This window comes from Bactrocera neohumeralis, chromosome 2, assembly GCF_024586455.1.
Source record: "Bactrocera neohumeralis isolate Rockhampton chromosome 2, APGP_CSIRO_Bneo_wtdbg2-racon-allhic-juicebox.fasta_v2, whole genome shotgun sequence".
NCBI lineage: Eukaryota > Metazoa > Arthropoda > Insecta > Diptera > Tephritidae > Bactrocera > Bactrocera neohumeralis.
Window position 1 is genome coordinate 37,419,515 of NC_065919.1, and position 10,602 is coordinate 37,430,116.

Below are 10,602 nucleotides of genomic sequence, written 5' to 3' on the forward strand. Positions count from 1 at the left end.
AGTGGATATCCTGAGTCACCTAGAAGTCACTTAAATGAACCAGCAACATGTTCCCTTATTAATTTTATTCTGGCCGGCGATGTTCTCCAAATTCCGGAGTCATGGCATGAGCCAGGAAAACGAGCATTTAAATGGCGAAAAATAAATTTGTCGTCACAAATCTAAAATTCATATATACATATATTAATTATATTAAATTAATAATTTAACCTACCGCTTCTACGTTAATACTATAGTAACCCTTTCGGTTCATGTATTCATGTGGAATAGCGTTAGACGACGAAGACGGTCCAATTATAGCAACATGGGTGCAGTCAATAGCACCAATCACTCCTTTTATTCCAAACTTATTATGGAAACTAGAAATATATTTATGTTTTGATATACTTGTTTAATTTAACTCATATATATATATACTTTATCGTGTTGTAGTGCTCTGTTGCATTTGGGAAACTTATTTCCACATTTTTGTGTTCCAACACAAGTTTGCATATATGCCTTATACTTCGGGATATGCTAGGTTGACTCATGGCAGATAAATGGCTATTTCCAATGCAATATTGGTATGAGCCATTTGAAAAAAAATATAGCACTGAAACGAACTAGAAATAGTACACCAATGTTTAGTAAAAAATTTTAATTTAAAAGCATGAACACTCACCCGAATCTCGAAAGGAATAGCAGACTTTCGGAAACGATTGTCGTGAGGTTTCAAATCCTGTATAAGGTCCCAACACAACGATTTTGGAAAACGAAAATATTTTCTAAATATTCTTCCTCCAATAAAAATGGATCCTCACTATTCCTTAAGTGCGCCAAATTCCTCCTGTTTGCATTTCTGATTGAAAGAAATTAATAATACTGTTATATTCATTGCTTTAAACAATACTTACTTTCTTCATTTTCATATGTTTCTAAAATTAACAAAAAAGCTGCGACTTCTTCGTCCATTGCTTGTTTTCTCTTTTCTTAATACGTTTGTGACCTGCTTATTACCAGCTGACAAAATTTGAGACAATGTTTTGAGACTAGAGACTGAGACTGTTTAGTGAATAGTAACTAGTCTCAAATTGAGACTTTACCTCAAAATGTGTCAAATAGAGACTAGAGACTGGTTACAGAATCCCCCTCTTAGTCCTGCCATAATAAAACCTATACTAAATGAGCGATGTGCAAAATTGTTTGTGGAAATGCATCCATTTGCTTTCACACTAGCCCACAAACTATTCGACTACTCGTATTAATCTTGAGGGTTAGGCACAGTTTCTATTTGTATTGACGACGCCGCTCGAACCAAAGATGTTTTAAGACTCCAAATTTCTGTGAGGTGTTCGTTGGGCCATGTTTTCCAACTCTATGTAATACGAGTATTATATTTATTTTTTATGGATCATATTCAGTACATGCGAAAAACAAGTCTATAATAGTATTCACTTACAAACAACTCAAAACGTTAACATCCGCATTTCTTATAGCATTAAAGTGCACACAAAGCATAAAGTATGTATATACACAATATGTTCGAATATTGTAGCACTGTTTCGGACAATAAACTGTTCCAAACTTCATGAACGTACCTTGTCAAACCAAAAAGTTTCCATTGAAATAATTGCGTTTGATCGATTTGTATGCAGGATATATTCTATTGTGGGCAATATCAACGAATCCGACAAATGAGCAGCTTTTTGGATATGCCTAAATCAACTCAGTTCGTCGCGCTTGTCGATCTGAAAAATTTAATCGAAGATTATCTTGTCAAATAAAAATGATTTCCTTATAAAAACTTGACCTTGAGTGTTCAGTTTGTATGACAACATTCCTATTCGCAGCTAAAATAACTTATTCATTATTTTTTAATAATCCGTATTTAAAACCTTTCTTATGGTTTTAACAGCGCAAAGTTCAATTGAAAGTATAGCAATTCAACTTCAAATCAACCAAACTTATTTTTGGTAATACGAACTAAAAGTGAAGATTTGACAGATAAAAACTACTGAAAATTTTGTAGCAAAAGAGTTCAATTAAGTTATTGCTCAGGAAAGAGCTAATATTTATTTAAATGCACATTACCTGTGAAGTTTGAAGAAGGAGATATCATGCCACATACTAAAAAATTTTTCAATCAATTTTATTTATTTTAGGCACAAATATACACTGTTATGAGTAAAACACGTTTTGTATTTTCATTGATATAACTCAAATATTGGGTGATATATCCAACATGGAAGTTCGAAAATCTTTACATTAAGTACATATATGGGGCCTCAGGGAAATATTGCTCCGATTCAAACCTTTTTTAATACACAGAAATACTGTTGAGAGGAAAGGCTTCTGTCTGAATTTCAATTGCATATCTCACACATTGACTGATATTTTCGATCAGAAGTCAAGTGTAAATACTGGGAATTTCGTTTGGATTTGGACAATTTTTGGTCATAAGGTGGCATATTTTAAAGAAATTCACATGAGGCTCATTTCTGGCTGAAAGCCTTCGTCGATAAGAAAAATATGTGTTACTCGACAGGCAGCAATCCACACGTATTGGCTGAGTCACCATTGCATTCCGAAAAAATTGTTTGGTGCGGTTTACGGGCCGGCGGCGTCATTGCGCCGGGAAACGCTGCCGCTCAAATATAACCGAATATTTTTGGACCGAATTGTATGATATGGACTTTGACAACATGTGGTTCTAACAGGACAGCGCCACAAGCCACATAGCGAATGTCACAATCGATTTACTGAAAACCACGTTTGGTGAACGTGTTTTCTCACGAAATGGCCCAGTCAATTGGCCGCCTCGGTCGTGCGATTTGACGCCGTTAGACTATTTCCTGTTGGGCTACGTCAAGTCTAGGGTCTATGTTAACAAACCAGCGACGATTGATGAACTTCGTGTGAATATCTAATCTGAATCTTCTATGTACATTCTACGTATATTCTATGTACATATGTATTTATGTACGAGTATATACCCTGCCAACCATGAGCGGGTAAAAAACCCGTGAATCAGTGGGTAAACTTGTGGGTAGTACGTATACATGTGATGATACATCTCTGTTGCGCTCATTCAGCAGTGTCATATAAAAAAGTATATCTGTCCTGCTCTAATATCCCCAATCGACGGCTGATGTAGGGTTGCATTTTTTGATTCCTGCTTTAAAAATTTCTTAAAATTTCAAAGAAAACTTTTTAATTTTTAAATTATTAATTTTATTATTTTTAATACATATTTACATAAAATTGTAATTTATTGTAATTAAATATATTAACGGTAACTTTGTGTAAATAAAAATATATTTAATTTAAAAAATAATTTCATCTGAAAAAAGATTAATTAAAGAAAATAATTATTAATACATAGCTGAAAATAAAAGATCATAAAAGACAAATATCTGAAAATAAAATAAAGGTTATTAAAACCTGAAAATAAAAGAGTGGAAAAAGATTGTAAAATCTTCCCTGGGTCAATGAAGATACCATTAAAGGGCTGAACAGCAGCAACTTTAACCTGTTTTACACATGGAACAAAGGTAAACCTAGGGCATGCATTCTTATCAATAAAAGTATAAATGCATTTCTTTGTCGTAATTACAGCACAGCAGATATCACAGCGGTAAAGGTGGAACAGAAGGAAAAGCCATTCTTCTTGGTCTCGGCCTACTTGGCCCATGACGAAGACATACCACCGGCCCCGCTCACCAGTCTAGTAGAGGAGAACAGGATGGAAGGTATCCTAATAGGGTGTGATGCAAACGCAATGCACACCGTATGGGGAAGCCCCAGCATAAACAACAGAGGTGAGTCACTCTTGCAGTATATTCTGAATAGTAATCTAAGCATATGCAACAAGGGCGATAAGCTCTTGTCCTCACACTATCAACAGACACAGACAGTCTCGTTGTGGATAACTGGAGGGTATCCGATGAGCCTTCCATGTCGGATAACTCCAACATCCGCAAGAAATACAGTGCTCCTCTCACATACCGGAACCCTAGAAGAGGAGCATGGGAAAAATTCGCCAGTATAGCAACAAAATGCCTTGAAAAGGGAGGCAATAAGAGTATCAGAAATCCTCAGGAACTAGATTCAGAAGTAGAGAAGTTAGAAAAAAATCTTAACCACAACATTCAATAAATCTACTCCGCTAACAGTTTTGAAAAAGAGAAAGTCTCTTCTTTGGTGGAACAGTGAACTCAAGAATTTGAGAACACAACTAACGAAAGCTTTCGATGAGAATTTTAGCACCAAAATCTGTCAGCCATATAAAGACATTATGAAAAGATACAAAAAAGAAGTCAGGAAAGATAAAAACGACTCATGGCGATCTTTCTGCACATCGATAGAAAGTTGCAGAGAAACCTCTAGTCTGAGCAAAATGCTATCCAAAGATCATATTAATACTGCCTACATTAGGGCGGAGGGAAGTGAATGGACCTCCTCGGCAAAAGAGTGTCTTTGAGGTACTAATTAAAACGCACTTTCCCGGAAGTCAGCAAAGACCTTCAACGAGGGTTCAACCAGAACCACCGTTGAACGCAGCTGATTATCGAAGCCAAATAATAGACAAAAGCAAAATCAAATATGCTATAAATAGTTTATATCTTACATCCCAAGAAGTTGGAAAAGAAGTAAAGTTTTGTTCCTTCTAAAACCAGGCAGAAGAACACACGAGAATGCCAAAGATTTTAGACCTAAGTATAAGCCTTACCTCCTTTATGCTGAAGGTAATAGAAAGGCTAATAGATCTACACGTAAGAACAATAACGGCGGAGAAGTTATCGAAGTCCCAACATGCGTACATAAAGGGCCGATCAACCGAAACTACCCTTCACGAGGTGATAAGTGTAATTAAAAAATCAGTATACCACAAACAATACACCATGGCTGCTTTTCTAGGCATAGAGGGCGCCTTCAATAACATAGAAATAAATGCGATAATTAATTCCCTGGCACATGGTGGCTTAGATGACACTGTGTGCAGATGGATACTATCGATGCTTGAGAACAGCAAGCAACACAAACAAGTTATGTGAGTAGAGGAACGCCTCAAGGGGGGGTCCTCTCTCCGCTTCTATGGGTTGCAGCGCTGAACGAAATACTAATCAAACTAAACGGTGGAGGAGTGAAAGCAGTAGCGTATGCAGACGATATAGAGTTGTTGGTTTCAGGTATGTTTCCTTCAACAGTCAGCAAGATTAGGGAAAGAGCACTTCGAAGGTTAAACCTATGGGCTAGAAACAATGGACTAGGAGTTAACCCGAACAAAACAGAACTTATGCTATTCACAAGCAGAACCAAAATACCTCAGTTTCAACTTCCGGTACTAAACGGTACAACACTCACTTTATCCCCCGCAGCTAAATACTTGGGGGTGGGGATTGACACCAAACTGTCCTGGAAAATAAATATAGAAAAAAGAATAAACAAAGCATACATGGCCTACTATACTTGTAAGAAAATCGTCAACAAGAATTGGGGCCTCAACTCAAGTATAATCATGTGGATGTATACAGCTGTCATAAGACCTATACTTACATATGGAGCTCTGGGATGGTGGCCAGCGCTAAACAAACAGTACAAAATTAAAAAATTAAATAGTATACAAATACGACTGATGCGCTCAATGTGATCCTGCATCAACTACCGATGAACATTTTTATTTACAAAACAGCCGCTATTGCGGCGATAAGAGTAAAAGAATTGGAAGGTTGGAATCAGCAGAACTACGGACATAGTGTTATCCTAAACAAGCTCACCATTAATAAATCAAACTACATTCTCCCGAAACTGGACTTCAATAGACACTTTCAGGTGAGGATACCATCTAGACGAGAATGGAGAAGAGGTTCATTAGGAGAGGAGGATACCATCTCAGTCTATACCGACTGTATATGGTCCTGAAATGGACTGCGGAGTAGGCTATAGTAGTGGTATTCTCCGCTGATCTACTTTTCCAAAAATCTCTCTCTATACGTCTACCGAACTCGGCTAACATCTTCCAAGCAGAAGTACTAGGCATAGAAAAAGCCTGCGAAGTTCTATTAGAAAACCACGGGAATACACATAAAGCAACTACATATATTTACGGATAGCCAAGCGGCGCTCCCGGCCTTGTCTTCATCCATGACAAATTCCAGTATAGTTCACAACTGCAGGAGAGCACTAAGCTCAATATAAGACAAGCTCCAACTCAACTTGATCTGGGTTCCCGGCCACAGGAACATTTTCGGTAACGAAAAAGCAGACGAGTTGGCAAAGGCAGGAGCTTTCCTCAACGAATCCGAGACGGAGCTAATACCAAGCCCGCTGGGTTCGATCAAAGGAGAGATCAATAGACAATTTCAACAAATTGCAAATAACAGGTGGAAAAGCATTATAAAATACGTCATAACTAAACAATTATGGCCAACATATGTCAGGAAAAGAACCAACGACTTATTCAATAGGTCAAGAAAAAGTATTTACAGAATAACAGCTACCACAACAAGGCACTGGCCATTTGGGGAACATGCGTCCAAAATGGGTATGCCCTACAACGACATCTGCCGTGGTCGTGGAGTAGCAGGGAACAAGGAAACAATCTTCCACTTTCTCTGCGAATGCCCAGCTCTAGCACAGATCCGACACAAAACACTCGGAATCCACCAAGCACCAAACCTTGAATGGATTTCCACCAAAAGCCTATCGGACATAAGTAGTTTCATCGAAACCTCAAAATGGTTTGAGAGAGAAGGTGAAACGTAATAGCAGATACAGGAGGTTCTACGAATAGTGTAACAAAATGGCACATCAAGTGCTAATTGAGCCCGATAGGGCTGCACTCCTACCTACCTACCTAGATTGTAAAAGACAAATACCTGAAAATAAAAGCGTGAAAAAAGATTCTTCTTGTTCTTCTTAATTGGCGTAGACACCGATTATAGCCGAGTTAACAACAGCGCGCCAGTCGTTTCTTCTTTTCGCTACGTGGGGCCAATTGGATATTCCAAGCGAAGTCAGGTCCTTCTTCACTTGGTCCTTCCAACGGAGTAGAGGTCTTCCTCTTCCGCTGCTTCCCCCGGCGGGTACTGCGTAGAATACTTTCAGAGCTGGAGTGTTTTCGTCCATCCGGACAACATGACCTAGCAAGCGTAGCCGCTGTGTGAAAAAAGATTATAAAAGACAAATACCTGAAAATAAAATAAAGGTTATTAAAACCTGAAAATAAAAGAATGAAAAAAGGTTTTAAAAGACAAATACCTGAAAATAAAAGATTGAAAAAATATTGTAAAAGACAAATACCTGAAAGAAGATTATAATAAAGTAAAGATGAAATAAAAGATTATTTTAAGAAAAACTTTAATTATTTCTTATTTTATTTATGGTTATTATAATCAGAAATATTACTAACAAATACTATAAGTATAATAAAAGTAAAAAATTACGTCTTATATGTTTATAGCGATTTTGGCTTAAACTAACAAAAAATCTTACAGCTAAAATTTTCTTATCGTGCGTACTTGCAAATGCAGCTAGATATATATAAAATATTAATAATTAAAAAGAAAAAATTAAAAACGAAAAATTAAAAAGGAAAGAATATAAATAGATTAATATTACCAAGAGTGATATCCACTATTTTTAATTTATTTAAGGCCTTTTTTCCCGCTTTTCCATCGTAGTTATATAGCCATACCAACTCGTCACTAAATAAGGACTGCATGACCTTCTCTATCGAGGCCTTGGTAGATTTTAGATTTAGGATACTGGCCGCCTATAAATGTTTATTTATTTATAAATATTTATATATACAGCCACTCACACTCAAAATGGGACACTACTAAAAACTACTTATTTTGTATCATTCATCTTAAATATCTCTTATATGTGCAGTAATGTTGTCGAAATTTTTTTTATTTTATGTCATTACATTGAAACTTAACTAAAATTACGTTTTTGATTTTTTTTTACAGTTTGATTTTCAAAATATTGGCATTTTTACATATTCATCTAGTTACTGTATGCTCACATTCAAAGTGGGACGCGTGCAATTTTTTTAAAGTACCGCTATTTTCCTGACGCTGCCGTCGGCAATTTCTACTTAAATCAGTGTGTTGTGATATTTCATTGTGTTCGGATGTTAATTTCTTCAAAATGTCACAAAAGCTTCAGATTACAGTCGAAGAAAGACATTGTAATAAATAATTATAAAAACAACAAATCGGTAAGAGAAATATCCAAAATAGTTAATAAGAAGAAGAGCACGGTATTTAATATCATTAAGCGTTTTAAAGCCACTAATAATATTGAAAATAAAAAACGAAATTGCGCTGGTAGATACAAATTATCCGACCGCGACAAGAGATATTGTTTAAAACAAATCGAGAACGACCCACTCTTGTCAGCAGTTGAGGTAAAAAATAAGTTAAAGGAAATAAAAAATGTAGATGTTAGTGCTGAAACAATTCGACGAGTCTTTAGGAGTACTAATTTTCACGCCAGAGCATGCCGGAAAACATATAAATGACAATACAACGTTCTGGTCCAAAGTAAGTGTAATTATTTTAAATTTTACCTACCTTTTTTTATTCTCTCGTAATCGCTTTAGGTTCTTTTTATAGTCGAAACTAAAATAAATCTCTTTGGGCCGGATGAAAAAAGATTTGCTTGGCGGAAACCTCGTACTGAACTTCGTGATGCGGCGATTAAAAAAACAGTAAAATATGGCGGTGCGTCTCTTATGATATGGGGGTGTATGTCTGAGTCTGGAGTCGGTAAAATGCACTTCGTCAACGGAATAATGGACTCTAAGTATTATATTGATATTCTTAAAGAAATTGTGAAGGAAAGCGTCGAAAATCTCGGCATAAAAGACGACTTCGTGCTTTACCAGGATAACGATCCGATGCATAAGAGTTGGAATGCGCGAAACTGGCTACTCTATAATTGCCAGAAAGTATTGAAAACACCTCCCCACTCTCCAGACTTAAACGTAATTGAGCATTTGTGGGCGGAATTGAAAAAAAGAGTTGCCAAACGTAGAGTGAAAAATATTACCGCTCTGAAGGACGCTGTAAAGGAAGAATGGTATAATATTGCGCCAGAATTTTGTAAAAATTTAGTGCCCCGACGTCTGCATGCTGTGATTGCCAGCAATGGGAAGTCAACCAAATACTAATCATGCGTCCAAAGCAATATTATAATAAAATAATTTTAGTGTCCCACTTTAAAAGTGAGCTTCAACTTAAGCAATGTTCAAACCAAAATGCAAATTATTTATTATTTTTTATGAAATTAAAGGAAAAATTGCTTTGTTTTGTCTTTAAATATTATTAATAAAATGAATTATGTTGAAAATAAACTTTAAAACTTAAGCAAAGTTTTCTTAGTGTCCCATTTTGAGTGTGAGTAGCTGTATGTATATGGAAAAAAGGCAAACTTACCATAGCGTCAAAGTAAGCTTTGTGTGTAAGGTGCTCCTCCACCTTCAGCAATGTTTGGGGACCAAGCTTTGCAACAGAATATGCTCCTCACTCACCCCTGCGCCAGTGATGCGACTTACACTGCGGTGGGTTTTTGCCGAGAGCACCTTACACTCCAGCAACAATTGACCTTGTGCTTGGATCTCCGCACGTTCTGGCATCTGAAATTCAAAATACTAAATAATTAAAATAATTTTAAAATAAGTATAATAATTTTATTTCAATAAATACCTTCTCAGCAAGAGCGCTTTCTACAGCTGATAATCGATTTATCATGTCTTCTTGCCGAGATTCTATTCTACCAAGACTTTCAAGGATTTTCTGCAGTACCAACACAGTATCGCAACTTATATGGGGTGGCCATACGCTGCGAATGGGGCTCGGCGATACGAGATTGGCTCATTTCTTCTCCTATAAAGAAAGTTTAAATGATTACAATGAAAAACATGTACATAAGTAAAATAAAGTCATTTTACCATCTCGCTACCGTGCACTAATGTTCTCCGAGGAAGAGGAGTCAATGGGGAAAGAAAAATCCATATTTCTATGTAAAATTATAGAACAATAGAGGAATTAAAATAAATTTATTCCCTATTGGAATAGAAAAATACTTAAATTATAAATCTGCTTTTTTAATAATTTGAATGTCCTCATCTTTAATTTCACCTACTAGAATACCTAAACCCGAAGAGGTCACCGAAGGCTCTTTGAAAACATCACCAACTTTGTCAAAATAAGACAACCAAAAGCATCTGGTTGGTTTTGTTGGTTGACAATTTTCAGAGACCGTATTTTATTGCTGTCTTTTTTGCAATTAATAAAAAACCTATCCATTTGAGGAATTTTGCTAGAATCTGTAAAATTTCTTCTTTCTTCTATTCTTAAATATAATTGCTGTAAAATCTTATTGGGGTTATTAATTGTACGTTTCAAATAATGCATATGATTTTCAAATTTATGTGCAGAAAAATTATCTAGATGCCCGAATTTTTTAACGTAATCAGTTAAATGCAAAAGACCATGAATATTGAAACTAACCAAATGTTGTCCATAAAAATTACTAAATAACTTAACAAATTCTTTTAACAATTCATTGGTAACAGTGGATTCTATTCTACAAGATTTTTCGCAACTTAGAAGA

The 10,602-nt window shown here is 35.9% G+C and overlaps 2 pseudogenes; both read right to left on the reverse strand.

Annotated features, from left to right (window-relative positions):
* Positions 1 to 26: 26 nt before the first annotated feature.
* On the reverse strand, positions 27 to 2,606 carry LOC126751554 (putative nuclease HARBI1; annotated as a pseudogene).
* Positions 2,607 to 7,400: 4,794 nt separating this feature from the next.
* LOC126751555 (uncharacterized) lies at positions 7,401 to 9,932 on the reverse strand (annotated as a pseudogene).
* Between the last annotated feature and the right edge of the window lie 670 nt (positions 9,933 to 10,602).